A 20,550-nucleotide genomic window follows, 5' to 3' on the forward strand; every position below is an offset into this window, starting at 1 on the left:
ACAGTTTTACCTATGGGTTTTTTGTTTGTTTGTTTGTTTTTTGAGACAGGGTCTTACTCTGTCACTCAGGCTGGAGTGCAGTGGTGTGATCTCATCTCACTGCAATCTCTGTCGCCCTGGTTCAAGTGATTCTTGTGTCTCAGCCTCCCAAGTAGGTGGGACTACAGGTGTGCACCACCATGCCCGGCTAAGTTTTATATTTTTAGTAGAAACAGGATTTAGTCATGTTGGCCAGGCTGGCCTTGAACTCCTGACCTCAGGCTATCCACCCATTTCGGTCTCCTAAAGTGCTGGGATTACAGGTGTGAGCCACTGCACCTGGCTTTGAATCTTTTTTTATATGCTTATTGGCCATTTTTATTCTTGTGGGAAGTGCCTGTTTCTCCTTTGCCTATTTTCTGGCCAACCTCCAAAGTGACATTTCACTTAATTTTTATCCTGTTGATTGAAAGCATTTTAACTTAGTGATTTTAATGTAAACAGGAGCAGGACAGACTATAATTATCTAGATCTTGCTCTGTCACCCAGGCTGGAGTGCAGTGGCATGATCATAGCTACCGCAGCCTCGTACTCCTGAGCTGAAGCAATTTTCCTACCTCAGCCTGCCAAGCAGCTAGGACTACAGGTGTGTGCCACCACGCCCAGATAATTTTTAAAATTTTTTGTAGAGATGTGAATTCACTATACTGCCCAGGCTGGTCTTGAACTCCTGAGTTCAAGTGATCCTCCCACTTTGGCTTGCCAAATTATTGGCAAGCCAAATTATAGATGTGAACTATATAATTTGCTCCAGGCAAGAGCTCATTTTGTTTGCTAATGGGGTTCTTGGTATCTTTTCATATTTGAGGCTTTGGTGATAGTGCTGGAGTATTACACTCACCATCCGAGGTTTACAGGACTTTTGTTTTAATATTGAACAGATGGAACTGTTTAGTTCTGCATCTTTGCAGGCACAGAAAATGTGCCTACCAGAACTCTGCTTTATATCCATTTAAAACAAAAAGTAATACAGTAAAACTTTGCCTGGCTTTGAAAGAAAAGAGTATTCTGATTTAATTCTATTAACTTGGAAGTGTAAAGGTGAAAGAATTCAAAACTTACATTTCCTGTTGAATACAATTTGAAAATATAGGCAGTGATGCCACTTTTCTTCTCTAGTAAGTTTGGACATTCTGATCTACTTGGTGTTTTATTATAGAACTACTAGTGTGCCTGCAACTTACATTGTGAAGGCACATTTTAAAAACTTGAGAGGTAAGAGTGTAAATGGTATTGAGTGAGATCAGGCTGGATGAGAACTGACACTTGTAAATACCCTTTTTAGACAGAATCTCTGACTGCCACTTGTTTTCTTATTTAACTCATAAAAATAAAACACATCGGATGGAGGGTGGGAGTAGGAAGGAGATTTATGTCTTTTAATTACATGTCATTGTTTCATATCAAGACAGAACATATAGTATCCCTGGCTTTGGACCTACAGAAGGAAACATTTTTCTACCTGCTGTATGCCAGAGGTTCTTGAACACCTGGAGGGATTACTGCAGCACAGATTGCTGAGCCCTACTCCAGAGTTTCTGATTCACCAGGTCCAGGGTGGGGCCTGAGAATTTGCATTTATAAAAAGTTCTCAGGTTCTTCTGGTGCTGCTAGTCCAGAGGCTACATTTTTGAGAACCACTCCTGTCTACTAACTGTAAATTGCAGAACTCTAGAAAAAAGCTTAGTTTTGTGTGGGAAAAGAAGTACACAGATTATGGAGGAAGTCATGAAAGAGTCAACCCTTGATCCCAGTCTAGTGTGGAATTCAGGTAACAAGCAATACACAGTGACGTAACACAATTCTTGGTTTTCATGATTGCAAGTCATAGCCAAGTATCAAGTGAGAAATTCAGTTTCATTTGAAAGGCTTAGAGAGGCCAGGTGATTCTAGAAAAATAGGCCTTGTATTTGCCTTCAAGTGGTGAAGAGTGCTTATTAAATTGAAAGCTTTGTATTTTCTTTTTTTTTTTTTTTTTACTATTTTATTTTTTTTTGAGGTGGAGTCTCACTCTCACCCAGGCTGGAGTGCAGTGGCATGACATTGGCTCACTGCAACTTCTGCGTTCCGGGTTCAAGTTATTCTCTTGCCTCAGCCTCCCGAGTAGCTGGCATTGCAGGTGCCCACCACCACACCTGGCTAGTTTTTGTATTTTTAGTAGAGATGGGGTTTCACCATGTTGGCCAGGCTGGTCTTGAACTCCTGACCTAAGGTGATACACTTGCCTAGGCCTCCCAAAGTGCTGGGATTACAGGTGTGAGCCACCACAACCAGCCCAAAAGCTTTGTGTTTTTAAAGATATTAGACATGTTTCTTGTTTTAAAAATTAATAATGTAGGATAATAAGAATAATGTTTTTCCAAAAAAGAGAAATCATTGTGATTATTTTACCTTATTGGAATGTTGGATAAAAAGTCCACTTCATTAATAATCAAACATGCTATGGATTTTCCGTTTTTATAGGATTTGTGTTTCAATTGAGGTAATACTGATAATTCTTGTGCTCCATCTGAAGATGAAAAATATAGGCCAAAATCATCAACCATGGATAGATGCTGGATAATGAAGACAGCTCTGGAGGAACACAGACACACACACACACAGACACACATATATAAAGGATAAACACATATATTTTTTAAAGTTTATTTTTAAAGTTTTAAAGCAAAAGCCAGCCCCTCCCCTCTCCGAGATTGGATGGCCCCTCTCCTCTCCTGGAGTAGGCAGGCCCCGCCCCCTCCCAAAGTGGGAGGGGACAGCAGTTGCATGGTCAGCTTTCCTTGTGATGCCACAGGTTTCTCTGGACACACTGCTGCCTGGCCACGCCTACTTTCCCTTTCATCTTCCTCATTGACCAATAGACTTGGAACATTAAGGCCATGCCCCTATTCTACAGTCTAGTGGTTCCCTGGTTATGCCTCCTCTGGCTCAGTGGCACAGCTGCCTGGTAGGTGACTGGAGGTGTTCGCTGATGTGGCCCCAACCCTGCTTCCCTCCCCACCCCGTGATGTTAGAAGAAACTCGACAGAGCAAATTGGCAGCAGCCAAGAAAAAGGTAAAACTCACCACGTCATGGCCCCCCAACCCAGCCACAGATCCCCTCCAATGACAAAACCGTTGCCAGAGTCCATACCAGTCCTGAGGAATACCGGACTGGGCCACCCAACCCCGGCGCCTCTGGGCTCCCCTCACCAAAGTCTTGTCAGTCAGCCCCCCCCTTCACCAAGCAGCCCAGCCCCTGACCTCGCCAGTCACCCCAGGGTGATGTTGGGTGGGTGACTCCTGGGGCTCCCTGTTCCATATTCAGCCCTCACATCCTGCTATGCCAAGCCTGACCTCCCTGGATTTTTTGGACTCACTTCTCTAAGGACCTGGGTCCCCCAGCCCCAGCCCCAGCTCCCACCCCCATTGCCAGTCATCCCTTGGTGACTTTGGGCTGGTGACTCGTGGGGTTCCCTGCTGCTCGTGGGGTTCCCTGCTGCAGACTCTGCTCTTCCCTCCTGCTGACCCAAGTCTGACCTCCCTGGGCTCTTTGGACTGGTGTCTCTAAGGACCTGGGTCCCAGCCTTACGTCACCTTCCCACATCGTGGTTCAGTGACTCAGCCATTGCACTGATGTGGTTCCTCCCACCCCCAGGAGGAGTGGAATGTAGTGATGTCACAGTCCTCCTAGGAACTGTCATTGCTGCTGCAAGACCAGCCTTTGATCTTACGACCCAGTCCCCTGAACATTCTCACCCCATTTCTGGTTCCTCTGGTTGCAGCACAAATTTCCAGCTGGAAGGGGAATGGGGAATATGGGACCTAGGAACAAGAGGTTACAGGCTGCCTTATTCCCTTCTCATAGACATTGACAGTGGGAAAAGCCTACACATCCCCCATGAACTAAAAACGTTGACAGTATCTCTGGGTGGCAATGGGGTAATTGTTTTGGGTTGGTTGTCTCCCAGGTTTCTATTCTCCAGAGAGACTTTAACATTTTTTTCTGAGTTCTCCACCTCATATTCTAATTCTTCACAGTTCTGGGACCAGACTGCCCTTCAGTCAGTGGTCTCCGAAGTGAGATTTGCTCATCTGTGGAATAGATCTTGGGAAACTGAACTTGACAAGCTTGAATCTTCCTCATATCATCCCAAGTTGGGGTACTTTGAGTGCCACAGGATAAATGTGGGAGATCTTTCTGAAGCATCAGTTTCCCTCGATTCTCCTAAGAAAAAACATTAAAGTACTTAGGGATGACAGTCACAGAGGTTTCTAAGAGTATATCACAGTTCTCTCTGAAATGAGACTTGGGTTATCCTCTTTCTGAAAAATTTCCAGATTTAACAAAAAAGCTGGCTTCTGCCAGGAGGGCACATTGATATAAAATTTGAGAGGTACTGGTGCACTTCTTCACACTAACAGATGTGTGAGGATGTATGACTAAACCACAGAGTGCAGTTCCTGCCTAATTTATGTTTACTTTTCTATCTCTGACTCCGGTTTTGGTTCCTGGCAGCTGCTGATTTGTGGCAAAACCCCAGAGCTTGGAGTCAGAAGACTGAGTATAAATTCCATCATTGCCCCCCTACTTTTTTTTTTGCCCATAATATCCATCCCTCACAGACACTGATTGTGACAACACCTTGTACAGTTGTTGGTGGCATTAAATCAGATGGTGTATAAGAGTATTTTGCAAAAACTATAAAGGAGGATGTGGTGGTAGGGGCTGGTAGTTCTCATGAGTATTACTGCTCTTCTTTCCCACAGCTAAAAGAATATCAGCAGAGGAACAGCCTTGGTGATCCGGCAGGAGCGAAGACAAAAAAGAAAAAAACTGAAAGTAGTACTGAGAAGACCACTTCTGATTCTCAAAGCAGTTTCAGGGAAAACTTCTCTCCAGGTTTTATCTGAAGATATTTCCTTTTTCACCATAGGCCTATAAGTGCACCTGAATATCCCTTTGCAAATTACACAAAAACAGTACTAGCAAACTGCCTAATGAAAGAAAAAGGTTAACTCTGTGAGGGGAATTCAAACAACACAAAGCAGTTTCTCAAAAAGCTTCCATCTAGTTTTCATCCCAGGAAGTGTCGTTTTTCACCATATTTTTCACAGTGTTCCCAAATGTTTCTCAGAAAGCTTCTTATCCGTTTGTCTCTGAGGATATGTCCTTTCTCACCACAGGCTTCAAAGCACTCCCAAATATCCCTTTTTAGCCTTGACACCAAAAGTGTTTCCACACTGCTCTCTGAAAAGAGAGGTATAACTCTGTGAGTGGAATGCATACATCACAAAGCAGTCTCACAGAAAGCTTCTCTCCTGTTTTTATCTGGAGTTATTTCCTTTTTCACCAGAGGCCTCAAAGGGCTCCCGGATATGCCTTCTCAGACGACACAGAAAAAGTATTATCAAACTGCTATATGAAAAGAAAAGGTTAACTCTGTGAGAGGAATTCACATGACCCAAAGCAGTTTCTCAGAAAGCTTCCTTCTAGTTTTCATCTGAGGGTATTACCTTTTCAACCATAGTTTTCATAGCGTTCCCAAGTGTCCCTTCTCAGATTCCACAAAAACAGTGCATACAGACTGCTCAATCCAAAGGGTTGCTTCATTCTAGGAGGCAAATACATATGTCACAAAGCAGTTTCACAGAAAGCTATGCTCCAGTTTTTATCTGAAGATATTTCCCTTTTCACCATAGGCTTCAAAGCGCTCCTGAATATCCCTTCGCAAATTACACAGAAAGAGTCCCAGCAAACTGCTCAAACAAAAGTAAGCGTTCACTCTGCAAGGGGAAATCACACAACACAAAGCAGTTTCTCAGAAAGCTTCCTTCTAGTTTTCATCCGAGGACGCTTCCTTTTCCACCATATTTCTCATAGTGTTCCCAAATGACCCTTCTCGGATTCCACAAAAACAGCCATTTCAAACTGCTTAATCCAAAGCGTAGTTTAGCTCTATGAGGTGAATACACACATCACAAAACAGTTACTCAGAAAGCTTCTTTCCAGTTTGTTTCTGAGGATATTTCCTTTCTCACCATTGGCTTCAAAGCGCTTTGAAATATCCCTTGTTAGCTTTTACACCAAAAGTGTGTACACAGTGCTGGATGAAAAAGGTGGTATAACTCTGTGCGTGGAATGTACACATCACAAAGCAGTCTCTCAGAAAGCTTCTCTCCCGTTTTTATCTGGAGTTATTTCCTTTTTCACCAGAGGCCTGAAAGGGCTCCTATATACCCTTTCTCAGGTGACACAGAAACAGTGTTATCAAACTGCTATATGAAAAGAAAAGGTTAACTCTGCGAGAAGAATTCACATGACCAAAAGCATTTTCTCAGAAAGCTTCCTTCTAGTTTTCATCCAAGGACGCTTCCTTCTCCACAATATTTTTCATCGCGTTCCAAATGTTCCCCTCTGAAATACCACAAAAACGGTGATTTCAAACTGCTCAATCCCAAGGGTTGCTTAACTTTAGGTGACGAATACACACATCACAAGGCAATTTCTCAGAAAGCTTCTTTTCAGTTTTTCTCTGAGAATATTTCCCTTCTCAACAGAGACTTCAAAGCTCTCTGAAATATCTGTTGGTACCTTATACACCAAAGGTATTTCCACAGTGCAGTATGAGAAGAGAGGTATAACTCTGTTAGTGGAGTGCACACATCACAAAGGAGGCTCACAGAAAGCTTCTCTCGATTTTTTATCTGGAAATACTTCTTTTTTGACCATAGGCCTGAAAGCGCTCCCGAGTATCACTGCACAGTTTACACAAATACACCGTCAGCGAACACTTCAGTGAAAGGCATCTGTTAACACTGTGAGATTGTTTCACACGACACAGAGCAGTTTCTCAGAAAGATTCTGTCCAGTTTTCATTTGAAGATAGTTGTTTGCTCAACATAGGCCTCAGGTCACCACCGAATGTGCTTTCGTGGATTCCTCAAAGACAGAGTTTCCAAATTGTGCAATGTAAGGAAGCTTTATCTAGATGAGTTGAATGAACATATCACAAAGCAGTTTCTCAGAAAGCTTCTTTCCAGTTTTTATCTGAGGATATTTCCTTTTTCACCTTAGGCTTCAGTGAGCTCCGAAATATCCCTTGGTAGCTTTTTCGCTAAAAGTCTTTCCATCCTGCTCTATGAGGAGAAATGTATTACTCTTCGAGTGGAATGCACACATCACAAAGCAGTTTCTCAGAAAGCTTCCTTCTAGTTTTTTCATCCATGGATGCTTCCTTTTCCACCATATTTCTCATAGAGTTCTGAAATGACCCTTTTCGGATTCCACAAAAACAGCCATTTCAAACTGCTCAATCCAAAACGTGGTTTAGCTCTATGAGATGAACACACACATCACAAAGAAGTTACTCAGAAAGCTTCTTTCCAGTTTGTTTCTGAGGGTATTTCCTTTCTCGCCATTGGCTTCAAAGCGCTTCGAAATATCCATTGTTAGCTTTAACACCAAAAGCGTGTACACAGTGCTCGATGAAAAGGGTGGTATAACTCTGTGCGTGGAATGCGCACATCACAAAGGAGGTTCACAGAAAGCTTCTCTCCAGTTTTTATCTGGAGATATTTCCTTTTTCACCAGAGGCCTGGAAGGGTTCCCGCATATCCCTTCTCAAGTGACACAGAAACAGTGTTATTAAACTGCTATATGAAATGAAAAGGTTAACTCTGTGAGAAGAATTCACACGTTCAAAAGCAGTTTTAGAAGAATTCACATGATCAAAAGCAGTTTCTCAGAAAACTTCCTTTTAGTTTTCATCCGAGGATGTTTCCTTCACAATATTTTTCATAGCGTTCCCAAAGTTCCCCCTCAAAAACAGCAATTTCAAACTGCTCAATCCCAAGGGTTGCTTAACTCTAGGTGACGAATACACACATCACAAAGCAGTTGCTCAGAAAGCTTCTTTCCGGTTTTTCTCTGAGATTATTTCCCTTCTCAACAGAGACTTCAAAGCTCTCTGAAATATCCCTTGGTACCTTATACACCAAAAGTGTTTCCACAGTGCAGTATGAGAAGAGAGGTATAACTCTGTTAGTGCAGTGCACACATCACAAAGGAGACTCACAGAAAGCTGCTCTCCAGTTTTTATCTGGAAATATTTCCTTTTTGACCATAGGCCTGAAAGCACTCCCGAGTATTGCTGCGCAGTTTACACAAAAACACCCTCAGCGAACACCCCAGTGAAAAGCATCTGTTAACACCGCAAGATTGTTTCACACGACACAAAGCAGTTTCTCAGAAAGATTCTGTCCAGTTTTCATTTGAAGATAGTTCTTTGCTCAACAGAGGCCTCAAGGCACCACTGAATGTGCTTTCGTGGATTCCTCAAAGACAGAGATTCCAAACTGCTACGTAAGGAAAGCTTTATCTTGATGAGTCGAATGAACATATCACAAAGCAGTTTCTCAGAAAGTTTCTTTCCAGTTTTTGTGCACACATCACAAAACACTTTCTCAGAAAGTTTTTTTCCAGTTTGTTTCTGAGGATATTTCCTTTCTCACCATTGGCTTCAAAGCGCTTCGAAATATCCCTTGGTAGCCTTGACACCAAAAGTGTTTCTTCACTGCTCTCTGAAAAGAGAGTGTTAACTCTTAGAGTGGAATGCACACATCACAAAGAAGTTTCACTGAAAGCTTCCTTCTAGTTTTCATCCGAGGACGCTTCCTTTTCAACCATATTTCTCATAGCGTTCCCAAATGAACCTTCGTGGATTCCACAAAAACAGCCATTTCAAATTGCTGAAACTCTGTGAAATGAATTCACACATCACAGAGCAGTTTCGCAGAAAGCTTCTTTCACGTTTTTAATTGAGGATATTTCCTTTGTCCGTATAGTCTTCATGGCCATCTCAAATATCCCTTCCCAGATTCAAAAAAAAGACTAGTAACAGAATGCTCCATGAAAGAAAAGTGTATCTCTGTGAGATGAATTCACACATCAGATAGCAGTTTCTCAGAAACCTTCTTTCTAGTTTTCATCTGAGGATATTTCCTTTTTCACCACAGGCCTCAATGCGATCCAAAATATCTCTTCTCAGATTCCACAAAAACAGTTCTAGCAAACGGCTCCACAAAATACATGTGTACCTCTGTGACATGAATTCACACATCACAAAGCAGTTTCTCACAAAGCTTCTTTCTCGTTTTTCTCAGAGGATATTTCCTTTGTCACCGTAAGCTTCATGGCACTAAGAAATATCCCATTGCAGATTTTAAGAAAACAGTGTTGGCAAACTGATCAATGAAAAGAAAAGTGTAACTCCGTGAGTTGCATTCACGCATCACAACGCAGTTTCTCAGAACGCTTCTTTCATGTTTTCATCTGAAGATATTTCCTTTTTCGCCACAAGCCTCAATGCGCTCCCAAATATCACCTTGCAGATTCCACGAACACAGTGTTAGCAAACTGTTTCATGAAGAGAAAGGTGTAACTCTGTGAGATGAATTCACCTATCACAAACTGGTTTCTCAGAAAGGTTCTCTCTGATTTTTATCTGAGGGTATTTCCTTTGTCCGTATAGACGTCATAGTGATCCCAAATATCCCTTCCCAGATTCAACAAAAAGAGTGGGAACAGAATGCTCCATGAAAGGAAAGTGTATCTCTGAGAGATGAATTCACACATCAGATAGCAGTTTCTCAGAAACCTTCTTTCTGGTTTTCATCTGAGGATATTTCCTTTTTTTTACCACAGGCCTCAATGCGCTCCCAAATATCACTTTGCAGATTCCACGAAAACGGTGTTAAGAAACTGCTTCATGGAGAGAAACGTGTAAATCCGTGAGACGAATTCACACATCACAAAAAAGTTTCTCAGAAAGCTTCTCTGATGTTTTTAATTGAGGATATTTCCTTTCTCAGTGTAGGCCTCAATGCGATCCAATATATCCCCTATCACATTCCCCAAAGAGAGTGATAATAGACTGTTCCATGATATGAAAGTATAACTCTGAAATGAACTCACACGTCATAAAGCGGTTTCTCAGAAAGCTTCCTTCTAGTTTTCATCTAAGGATATTTCCTGTCTTACCCTAAGTCTCTATGCGCTCCCAAATATCTCTTTGCAGATTCCACGAAAACAGTGTTAGCAAACTGCTTCAAGAAAAGAAAGGTGAAACTCTGTGGGATGAATTCACACGTCACAAAGCAGTTTCTCAGAAAGCTTCTTTCTGATTTTTATCTGAGGGTATTTCCCTTGTCCGTATAGACTTCATAGCGATTCCAAATATCCCTTCCCAGATTCAACAAAAAGAGTGGTAACAGAATGCTCCATGAAAGGAAAGTGTATCTCTGTGAGATGAATTCACACATCAGAGAGCAGTTTCTAAGAAACTTTCGTTCTAGTTTTCATCTGAGGATAATTCCTTTTTCACCACAGGCCTCAATGCCCTCCCAAATATCACTTTGCAGATTACACGAAAAAAGCGTTAGGAAACAGCTTTATGGAGAGAAACGTGTAAATCTGTGAGGTGAATACACACATCACAAAGAAGTTTCTCAGAAAGCTTATTTCTAGTTTTCACCTGAGGATATTTCCTCTGTCGGAGGAGTCCTCATAGCGTTCCAAACTATCACTTCTGAAACTCCACAAAAAGAGTTCTAGCAAACGGCTCCGTGAAATACATGTGTAACTCCTTGAGATGAATTCATACAGCACAAAGCAGTTTCTCAGAAAGCTTAATTCTGCTTTTTATCCGAGGACAATGACTTTGGCCGTGTAGTCTTCAAAGCGATTCGAAATATCCGTTCTCAGATTCCACAAAATCAGGGCTAACAAATGGCTCCAGGAAATACAGGTGTAATTCAGTGAGTTGAATTCACACCTCACAAACAGTTTCTCAGAAAGCGGCTTTCTTTTTTCAGCTGAGGCTATTTGTGATCTCCAAGCGCCCCCGTGTGTCTCTTTGCACATTCTGCGAAAACACTCTTAGCAATCTTCTCACTGAAAGCAATGATGTCACTCTGTGAGCTGAACTCACCCACAACCAGGCAGTTTCTGAGAAGGCCTCTCTGCAGTTTTTATCTGAGGATATTTCATTTTTCACCATGGGATTCAACGATATTCAGCTATCACTTCTGAGGTTCCACAAAAACGGCGCTAGCAAACTCCTCCATCAAAGAGTGGTTTAACTCTGTGAAATGAATTCACACATCACACAGCAGTTTCGCAGAAGGCTTCTTTCACGTTTTCAGTTGAGGATATTTCCTTTGTCCGTATAGTCTTCACAGCGAAACAAAACATTCCTTCCCAGACTCAACAAAAAGAGTGGTAACAGAATGCTCCATGAAAGAAAAGTGTATCTCTGTGAGATGAAACCACACATCACAAAGAAGTTTCTCAGAAAGCTTCTTTCTAGTTTTTCTGTGAGGACATTTCCTTCGTCCGACGAGTCTTCATAGCAATCCAAATTATCACTACTCAGATGCCACGAAAAGAGTGCTTTGTCACCGTAAGTTTCATGGCACTAAGAAATATCCCATTGCAGATTTCAAGAACACAGTGTTGGCAAACTGATCAATGAAAAGAACAGTGTAAGTTTGTGAGTTGCATTCACACATCACAATGCAGTTTCTCAGAATGCTTCTTTCCAGTTTTCATCTGAGGATATATCCTTTTTCACCATAGCCCTCAATGCGCTCCCAAATGTCACTTCTCAGATTCCACGAAAACAGTGTTAGCAAACTGCTTCATGAAGAGAAAGGTGTATCTCTGTGAGATGAAACCACACATCACAAAGAAGTTTCTCAGAAAGCTGCTTTCTAGTTTTTCTGTGAAGACATTTCCTTCATCTGAGGAGTCTCATAGTGATCCAAATGATCACTTCTCAGATGCCACGAAAAGAATACTAGGAAACGGCTCCCCGAAATACATGTGTAATTCTGTGAGATGAATTCACACATCACAAAGCAGTTTCTCAGATCACTGCTTTCCAGTTTTCATCTGAGGATATTTCCTTTTTCAACACAGGCCTCAATGCGCTCCCAAATATCACTTTTCAGATTCTACGAAAACAGGGTTAGCAAACTGCTTCATGAAGAGAAAGGGGTAACTCTGTGAGATGAATTCACCCATCACAAAGAAGTTTCTCAGAAAGCTTCTCTCCAGTTTTCATCTGAGGATATTTCCTTCATCTGAGGAGTCTTCACAGCGATTCAAAATATCACTTCTCAGATGCCACAAAAAGAGTGTCAGCAAACAGCTCCACAAAATACATGTGTAACTCTGTGAGATGAATTCACACATCACACAGCAGTTTTTCAGAAAGCTTCTTTCTCGTTTTTATCGGAGGGTATTTCCTTTTTCACCATAAACTTCATGGAGCTAAGAAATATCTCATTGCAGATTTCAAGAACACAGTGTTGGCAAACTGATCAATGAAAAGAACAGTGTAAGTCTGTGAGTTGCATTCACACATCACAATGCAGTTTCTCAGAACGCTTCTTTCCAGTTTTCATCTGAGGATATTTCGTTTTTCACCACAGCCCTCAATGCGCTCCCAAATATCACTTTGCGGATTCCACGAACATAGTGTTAGCGAAGGGCTCCATGAAGAGAAAGGTGTAACTCTGTGAGATGAATTCACACATCACAAGGAAGTTTCTCACAAAGCTTCTCACTGATTTTTATCTGAGGGTATTTTCTTTGTCCATATAGTCATCATAGCAATCCCAAATATCCCTTCCCAGATTCAACATAAAGAGTGGGAACAGAATGCTCCATGAAAGGAAGGTGTATCTCTGAGAGGTGAATTCACACATCAGATAGCAGTTTCTCAGAAACCTTCTTTCTAGTTTACATCTTAGGATATTTCCTTTTTCACCACAGGCCTCAATGCGCTCCCAAATATCACTTTGCAGATTCCTTGAAAACAGTGTTAAGAAACTGCTTCATGGAGAGAAATGTGTAAATCTGTGAGAGGAATTCACACTTCACAAAGCAGTTTCTCAGAAAACTTATTTCTACTTTTTAATCTGAGGATATTTCCTTCGTCTGGGAAGTCTTCACAGTGATCCAATATATCATTTCTCAGATTCCAAGAAAAGAGTCCTAGCAAACGGCTCCACGTAATACCTGTGTAACCCTGTGAGATGAATTCACACATCACAAAGCAGTTTCTAACAACGCTCCTTTCTCTTTTTTATCTCAGGATATTTCCTGTGTCACCGTAAGCTTCATGGCGCTAAGAAATATCCCATTGCAGATTTCAAGAAAACAGTGTTGGCAAACTGATCAATGAAAAGAAAAGTGTACCTCTGTGAGTTGCACTCACAAAACAGAATGGAGTTTCTCAGAACGCTTCTTTTCTGTTTTCATCTGAGGATATTTCCTTTTTCCCCACAGGCCTCAATGTGCTGCCAAATACCACATTGCACATTCCACAAAAACAGGGTTAGCAAACTGCTTCATGAAGAGAAAGATGTAACTCTCTGAGATGAATTCACATATCACAAAGAAGTTTCTCAGAAAGCTTCTTTCACGTTTTTAATAGAGGATATTTCCTTTCTCAAGGTAGGCCTCAATGCGATCCAATATATCCCCTCTCACATTCCCCAAAGACAGTGGTAATAGACTGCTCCATGATGTGAAAGTATAACTCTCTAAAATGAACTCACACATCATAAATCGGTTTCTCAGAAAGCTTCCTTCTAGTTTTCATCGAGGATAATTCCTTTTTCACCATAGGCCTCAATGCACTCCCAAATATCCCTTTGCAGATTCCACGAAAACAGTGTTAGGAAACTGCTTCATGGAGAGAAATGTGTAAATCTGTGAGATGAATGCACACTTCACAAAGAAGTTTCTGAGAACGCTTCTTTCTAGTTTTTATCAGAGGATATTTCCTCTGTCTGAGGAGTCTTCATAGCATTCCAAAATATCACTTCTGAGACTCCACAAAAACAGGGCTAGCAAAGGGCTCCACGAAATACATGTGTAACTCCTTGAGATGAATTCACACATCACAAAGCAGTTTCTCAGAAAGGTTCATTCTGCTTTTTATTGGAAGATACTGACTTTGGCCTTATAGTCTTCAAAGCAATTCAAAATATCCTTTCTCAGATTCCACCATATCAGGGCTAGCAAATGGCTCCACGAAATACAGGTGTAATTCCGTGAGTTGAATTCACACATCACAAACAGTTTCTCCAAAAACTCCTTTCCTTCTTCAGCTGAGGATATTTCTGCTCTCAAAGCGCCCCCGTGTGTCTCATGGCACATTCTGCGGAAACACCGTTAGCAAGCTTCTCACTGAAAACTGTGATGTAACTCTGGGAGCTGAATTCAGCCACAACAAAGCAGTTTCTGAGAAGGTCTCTCTGCAGTTTTCATCTGAGGATATTTCATTTTTCACCATGGGATTCAACGATTTCCAAGATATCACGTCTGAGATTCCACATAAACAGAGCTAGCAAACTCCTCCAACAAAGAGTGGTGTAACTCTGTGAAATGAATGTACACTTCACAGAGCAGTTTTGCAGAAAGCTTGTTTTACGTTTTTAATTGAGGATATTTCCTTTGTCCGTATAGTCTTCATAGTGATCCCAAATATCGCTTCCCAGATTCAACAAAAAGAGTGGTAAGAGAATGCTCCATGAAAGGAAACTGTATCTCTGTGAGATGAACTCATACATCAGATAGCAGTTTCTCAGAAACCTTCTTTCCAATTTTCATCTGAGGATCTTCCCTTTTCACCACAGGCCTCAATGTGATCCAAAATATCTCTTCTCAGATTCCACAAAAAGAGTTCTAGCAAACGGCTCCACGAAATACACGTGTAACTCAGTGAGATGAATTCAGACATCACAAAGCCGTTTCGCAAAAAGCTTCTTTCTCATTTTAATTGGAGGATATTTCCTTTGTCACCGTAAGCTTCATGGCACTAAGAAATATCCCATTGCAGACTTCAAGAAAACAGTGTTGGCAAACTGATCAATGAAAAGAACACGGTAAATCTGTGAGTTGCATTCACACATAACAATGCAGTTTCTCAGAACGCTTCTTTCCTATGTTCATCTGAGGATATTTCCTTTTTCACCATAGGCCTCAATGTGCTCCCAAACATCACTTTGCAGATTCCATGAAAACAGTGTTAGCAAACTGCTTCATGGAGAGAAACGTGTAAATCTGTGAGAGGAATTCACACATCACAAAGCCGTTTCTCACAAAGATCCTTTCTCGTTTTTATCAGAGGATATTTCCTGTGTCACCGTAAGCTTCATGGCGCTAAGAATTATCTCATTGCAGATTTCAAGAAAACAGTGTTGGCAAACTGATCAATGAAAAGAAAAGTGTACCTCTGTGAGTTGCACTCACACAAGAGCATGCAGTTTCTCAGAACGCTTCTTTCCTGTTTTCATCTGAGGATATTTCCTTTTTCCCCACAGGCCTCAATGCGCTGCCAAATATCACGTTGCAGATTCCACGAAAACAGTGTTAGTAAACTGCTTCATGAAGAGAAAGATGTAACTCTCTGAGATGAATTCACACATCACAAAGAAGTTTCTCAGAAAGCTTCTTTGACGTTTTTAATTGAGGATATTTCCTTTCTCAGTGTAGGCCTCCATGCGATCCAATATATCCCCTCTCACATTCCCCAAAGAGAAAGGTGTAACTCTGTGAGAGGAATTCACACATCACAAAGCAGTTTCTCAGAAAGCTTCTTTCTGATTTTTATCGGAGGGTATTTCCTTTGTCTGTATAGTCTTCATAGCGATCCCAAATATCCCTTCCCAGATTCAACAAAAAGAGTGGGAACAGAATGCTCCATGAAAGAAAAGTGTATCTCTTAGAGATGAACTCACACGTCAGATAGCAGTTTCTCAGAAACCTTCTTTCTAGTTTTCATCTGAGGATATTTTCTGTTTCACCAAAGGCCTCAATGCGTTCCCAAATATCACTTTGCAGATTCCTCAAAAACAGTGTTAAGAAACTGCTTCATGGAGAGAAACGTGTAAATCGGTGAGACGAATTCACACTTCACAAAGCAGTTTCTCAGAAAGCTTCCTTCTAGTTTTTATCTGTGGAGATTTCCTTCATCCGGGAGTCTTCACAGTGATCCAATATATCATTTCTCAGATTCCACAAAAAGAGCGCTAGCAAACGGCTCCACGAAATACCTGTGTAACCCTGTGAGATGAATTCACACATCACAAAGCCGTTTCTCACAAAGCTCCATTCTCATTTTTATCTGAGGATATTTCCTGTGTCACCGTAAGCTTCATGGCGCTAAGAAATAGCTCATTGCAGATTTCAAGAAAACTGTTGGCAAACTGATCAATGAAAAGAAAAGTGTACCTGTGTGAGTTACACTCACAGAACAGAAAGCAGTTTCTCAGAACATGTCTTCCCTATTTTCATCTGAGGATATTTCCTTTTACACCACAAGCCTCAATGTGCTGCCAAATATCACTTTGTAGATTCCACAAAAACAGGGTTAGCAAACTGCTTCATGAAGAGAAAGATGTAACTCTCTGAGATGAATTCACACATCACAAAGAAGTTTCTCAGAAAGCTTCTTTCAGGTTTTTAATTGAAGATATTTCCTTTCTCAGGGTAGGCCTCAATGTGATCCAATATATCCCCTCTCACATTCCCCAAAGACAGTGGTAATGGACTGCTCCATGATATGAAAGTATAACTCTCTGAAATGAACTCACACATTATAAAGCGGTTTCTCAGAAAGCTTCCTTCTAGTTTTCATCTGAGGATATTTCCTGTTTCACCCTAAGCCTCAATGCGCTCTCAAATATCACTTTGCAGATTCCATGAAAACAGTGTTAGCAAACTGCTTCATGGAGAGAAACGTGTAAATCTGTGAGATGAATGCACACATCACAAAAAAGTTTCTCAGAAAGCTTCTTTCTAGTTTTTATCTGAGGATATTTCCTCTCTCTGAGGAGTCTTCATGGCGTTCCAAAATACCACTTCTGAGACTCCACAAAAACAGGGCTAGCAAACGGCTGTAGGAAATACCTGTGTAACCCTGTGAAACGAATTCACACATCACAAAGCCGTTTCTCACAAAGCTCCATTCTCGTTTTTATCTCAGGATATTTCCTGTGTCACCATAAGCTTCATGGCACTAAGAAATAGCCCATTGCAGATTTCAAGAAAACAGTGTTAGCAAACTGATCAATGAAAATAATGGTGTAAGTCTGTGAGTTGCACTGACACATCAAACAGCAGTTTCTCAGAACGCTTCTTTCCAGTTTTCATCTAAGGATATATCCTTTTTCACCATAGCCCTCAATGTGCTACCAAATATCACTTTGTAGATTCCACGAAAACAGTGTTAGCAAACTGCTTCATGAAGAGAAACGTGTATCTCTGTGAGATGAAACCACACATCACAAAGAAGTTTCTCAGAAAGCTTCTTTCCAGTTTTCATCTGGGGATATTTCCTTCGTCCAAGGAGTCTTCATAGCAATCCACATGATCGCTTCTCAGATGCCACAAAAAGAGTGCTAGGAAACGGCTCCATGAAATACAGGTGTAACTCTGTGAGATGAATTTACACATCACAAAGCAGTTTCTCAGATCGCTGCTTTTCAGTTTTCATCTGAAGATATTTCCTTTTTCACCACAGGCCTCAATGTGCGCCCAAATATTACTTTGCAGATTCCATGAAAACTGCGTTAGGAAACTGCTTCATGGAGAGAAAGGGGCAACTCTGTGAGATGAACTCACTCATCACAAAGCAGTTTCTCAGAAAGCTGCTGTCTAGTTTTTCTCGGAGGATATTTTCTTTGTCACTGTAAGCTTCATGGCGCTAAGAAATATCCCATTGTAGATTTCAAGAAAACAGTTTTAGCAAACTGATCAATGAGAAGAACACTGTAACTCTGTGAGTTGCATTCACACATCACAATGCAGTTTCTCAGAACGCTTCTTTAAAGTTTTCATATGAGGATATATCCTTTTCCACCATAGCCCTCAATGCGTTCCCAAATATCACTTCAGATTCCACAAAAACAGTTAGCAAACTGCTTCATGAAGAGAAAGGGGTAACTCTGTGAGTTGCATTCACACATCACAATGCAGTTTCTCAGAACGCTTCTTTAAAATTTTCATATGAGGATATATCCTTTTCCACCATAGACCTCAATGCACTCTCAAATATCACTTTGCAGATTCCACAAAAACAGTGTTAGCAAACTGCTTCATGAAGAGAAAGGTGTAACTCTGTGAGATGAAACCACACATCACAAGCAGTTTCTCAGATCGCTGCTTTCCAGTTTTCATCTGAGGATATTTCCTTTTTCGCCACAGGTCTCAATGCGCTCCCAAATATCACTTTGCAGATTCCACGAAAACTGCTTTAGGAAACTGCTTTATGGAGAGAAAGGGGTACCTCTGTGAGATGAACTCACTCATCACAAAGCAGTTTCTCGGAAAGCTGCTGTCTAGTTTTTCTCGGAGGATATTTTCTTTGTCACCGTAAGCTTCATGGCGCTAAGAAATATCCCATTGTAGATTTCAAGAAAACAGTTTTAGCAAACTGATCAATGAAAAGAACACTGTAACTCTGTGAGTTGCATTCACACATCACAATGCAGTTTCTCACAACGCTTCTTTTAACGTTTCATTTGAGGCTATATCCTTTTCCACCATAGCCCTCAATGCGTTCCCAAATATCACTTTTCAGGTTCCACGAAATCAATGTAGCAAACTGCTTCATGAAGAGAAAGGTGTAACTCTGTGGTATGAAACCACACATCACAAAGAACTTTCTCAGAAAACTTCTTTCTAGTTTTTCTGTGAGGAATTGTTTTTCTGTGAGGACATTTCCTATGACCAAGGAGTCTTCACAGCGATCCAAATGATCACTTCTCAGATGCCACAAAAAGAGTGCTAGGGAACAGCTCCATGAAATACAGGTGTAACTCTGTGAGATGAATTCACACATCACAAAGCAGTTTCTCAGATCGCTGCTTTCCAGTTTTCATCTGAGGATATTTCCTTTTTCAACACAGCCCTCAATGTGTTCCCAAATATCACTTTTCAGAACAATGAAAACAGTGTTAGCAAACTGCTTCATGAAGAGAAAGGGGTAACTCTGTGAGATGAATTCACACATCACAAAGAAGTTTCTCAGAAAGCTTCTTTCCATTTTCATCTGAGGATATTTCCTTCGTCCGAGGAGTTTTCATATCGATTCAAAATATCACTTCTCAGATGCCACAAAAAGAGTGTTAGCAAACAGCTCCACGAAATACATGTGTAACTCTGTGAGATGAATTCATACATAACACAGCAGTTTCTCAGAAAGCTTCTTTCTAGTTTTTATTGGAGGATATTTCCTTTGTCACTGTAAGCTTCATGGCGCTAAGAAGTATCCCATTGCAGATTTCAAGAAAAGAGTGTTAGCAAACTGATCAATGAAAAGAACACCATAACTCTGTGAGCTGCATTCACACATCACAATGCAGTTTCTCAGAACGCTTTTTTAAAGTTTTCATCTGAGGTTATATCCTTTTTCACCATAGCCCTCAATGCGCTCCCAAATATCACTTTTCAGATTCCATGAAATCAATGTTAACAAACTGCTTCATGAAGAGAAAGGTGTAACTCTGTGATATGAAACCACACATCACAAAGAAGTTTCTCAGAAAGCTTCTTTCTAGTTTTTCTGTGAGGACATTTCCTTCGTCCGAGCAGTCTTCATAGCGATCCACATGTTCACTTCGCAGATGCCACAAAAAGAGTGCTAGGAAACGGCTCCACGAAATACAGGTGTAACTCTGTGAGATGAATTCACACATCACAAAGCAGTTTCTCAGATCGCTGCTTTTCAGTTTTCATCTGAGGATATTTCCTTTTTCACCACAGGCCTCAATGTGCTCCCAAATATCACTTTGTAGATTCCACAAAAACTGAATTAGGAAACTGCTTTATGGAGAGAAAGGGGTAACTCTGTGAGATGAACTCACTCAGCACAAAGCAGTTTCTTGGAACGCTTCTGTCTAGTTTTTCTCGGAGGATATTTCCTTTGTCACCGTGAGCTTCATGGCATTAAGAAATATCCCATTGTAGATTTCAAGAAAACAGTTTTAGCAAACTGATCAATGAAAAGAACACTGTAACTCTGTGAGTTGCATTCACACATCACAATGCAGTTTCTCAGAACGCTTCTTTAAAGTTTTCATATGAGGATATATCCTTTTCCACCATAGCCCTCAATGCGTTCCCAAATATCACTTTTCAGATTCCACGAAAACAGTGTTAGCAAACTGCTTCATGAAGAGAAAGGGGTAACTCTGTGACATGAATTCACACATCACAAAGAAGTTTCTCAGAAAGCTTCTTTCCATTTTCATCAGAGGATATTTCCTTCGTCAGAGGAGTCTTCATAGCGATTCAAAATATCACGTCTCAGATGCCACAAAAAGAGTGTTAGCAAACAGCTCCATGAAATACATGTGTAACTCTGTGAGATGAATTCATACATCACACAGCAGTTTCTCAGAAAGCTTCTTTCTCGTTTTTATCGGAGGATATTTCCTTTGTCACCATAAGCTTCA

The 20,550-nt window shown here is 41.0% G+C and overlaps 1 long non-coding RNA gene across 8 annotated transcripts in view; it reads left to right on the forward strand.

Annotated features, from left to right (window-relative positions):
* Positions 1-19,999, forward strand: part of LOC112429441 (uncharacterized) — a 59,487-nt gene extending 39,488 nt beyond the window's left edge. For 5 of the 8 annotated variants that reach the window (XR_011626249.1, XR_011626250.1, XR_011626244.1 and 2 more), the window contains one exon: positions 4,789-6,011. This is a non-coding gene — a long non-coding RNA (uncharacterized lncRNA). Of the gene's footprint in view, positions 1-2,833; positions 3,095-4,788; positions 6,012-9,724; positions 10,005-13,178 lie in introns of those variants that run through there. The other 3 variants (XR_011626247.1, XR_011626246.1, XR_011626245.1) reach the window with 3 other exon arrangements.
* Positions 20,000-20,550: the final 551 nt, after the last annotated feature.

Source organism: Macaca nemestrina, chromosome 7 (genome assembly GCF_043159975.1).
Source record: "Macaca nemestrina isolate mMacNem1 chromosome 7, mMacNem.hap1, whole genome shotgun sequence".
In the NCBI taxonomy this organism is placed as follows: Eukaryota; Metazoa; Chordata; class Mammalia; order Primates; family Cercopithecidae; genus Macaca; species Macaca nemestrina.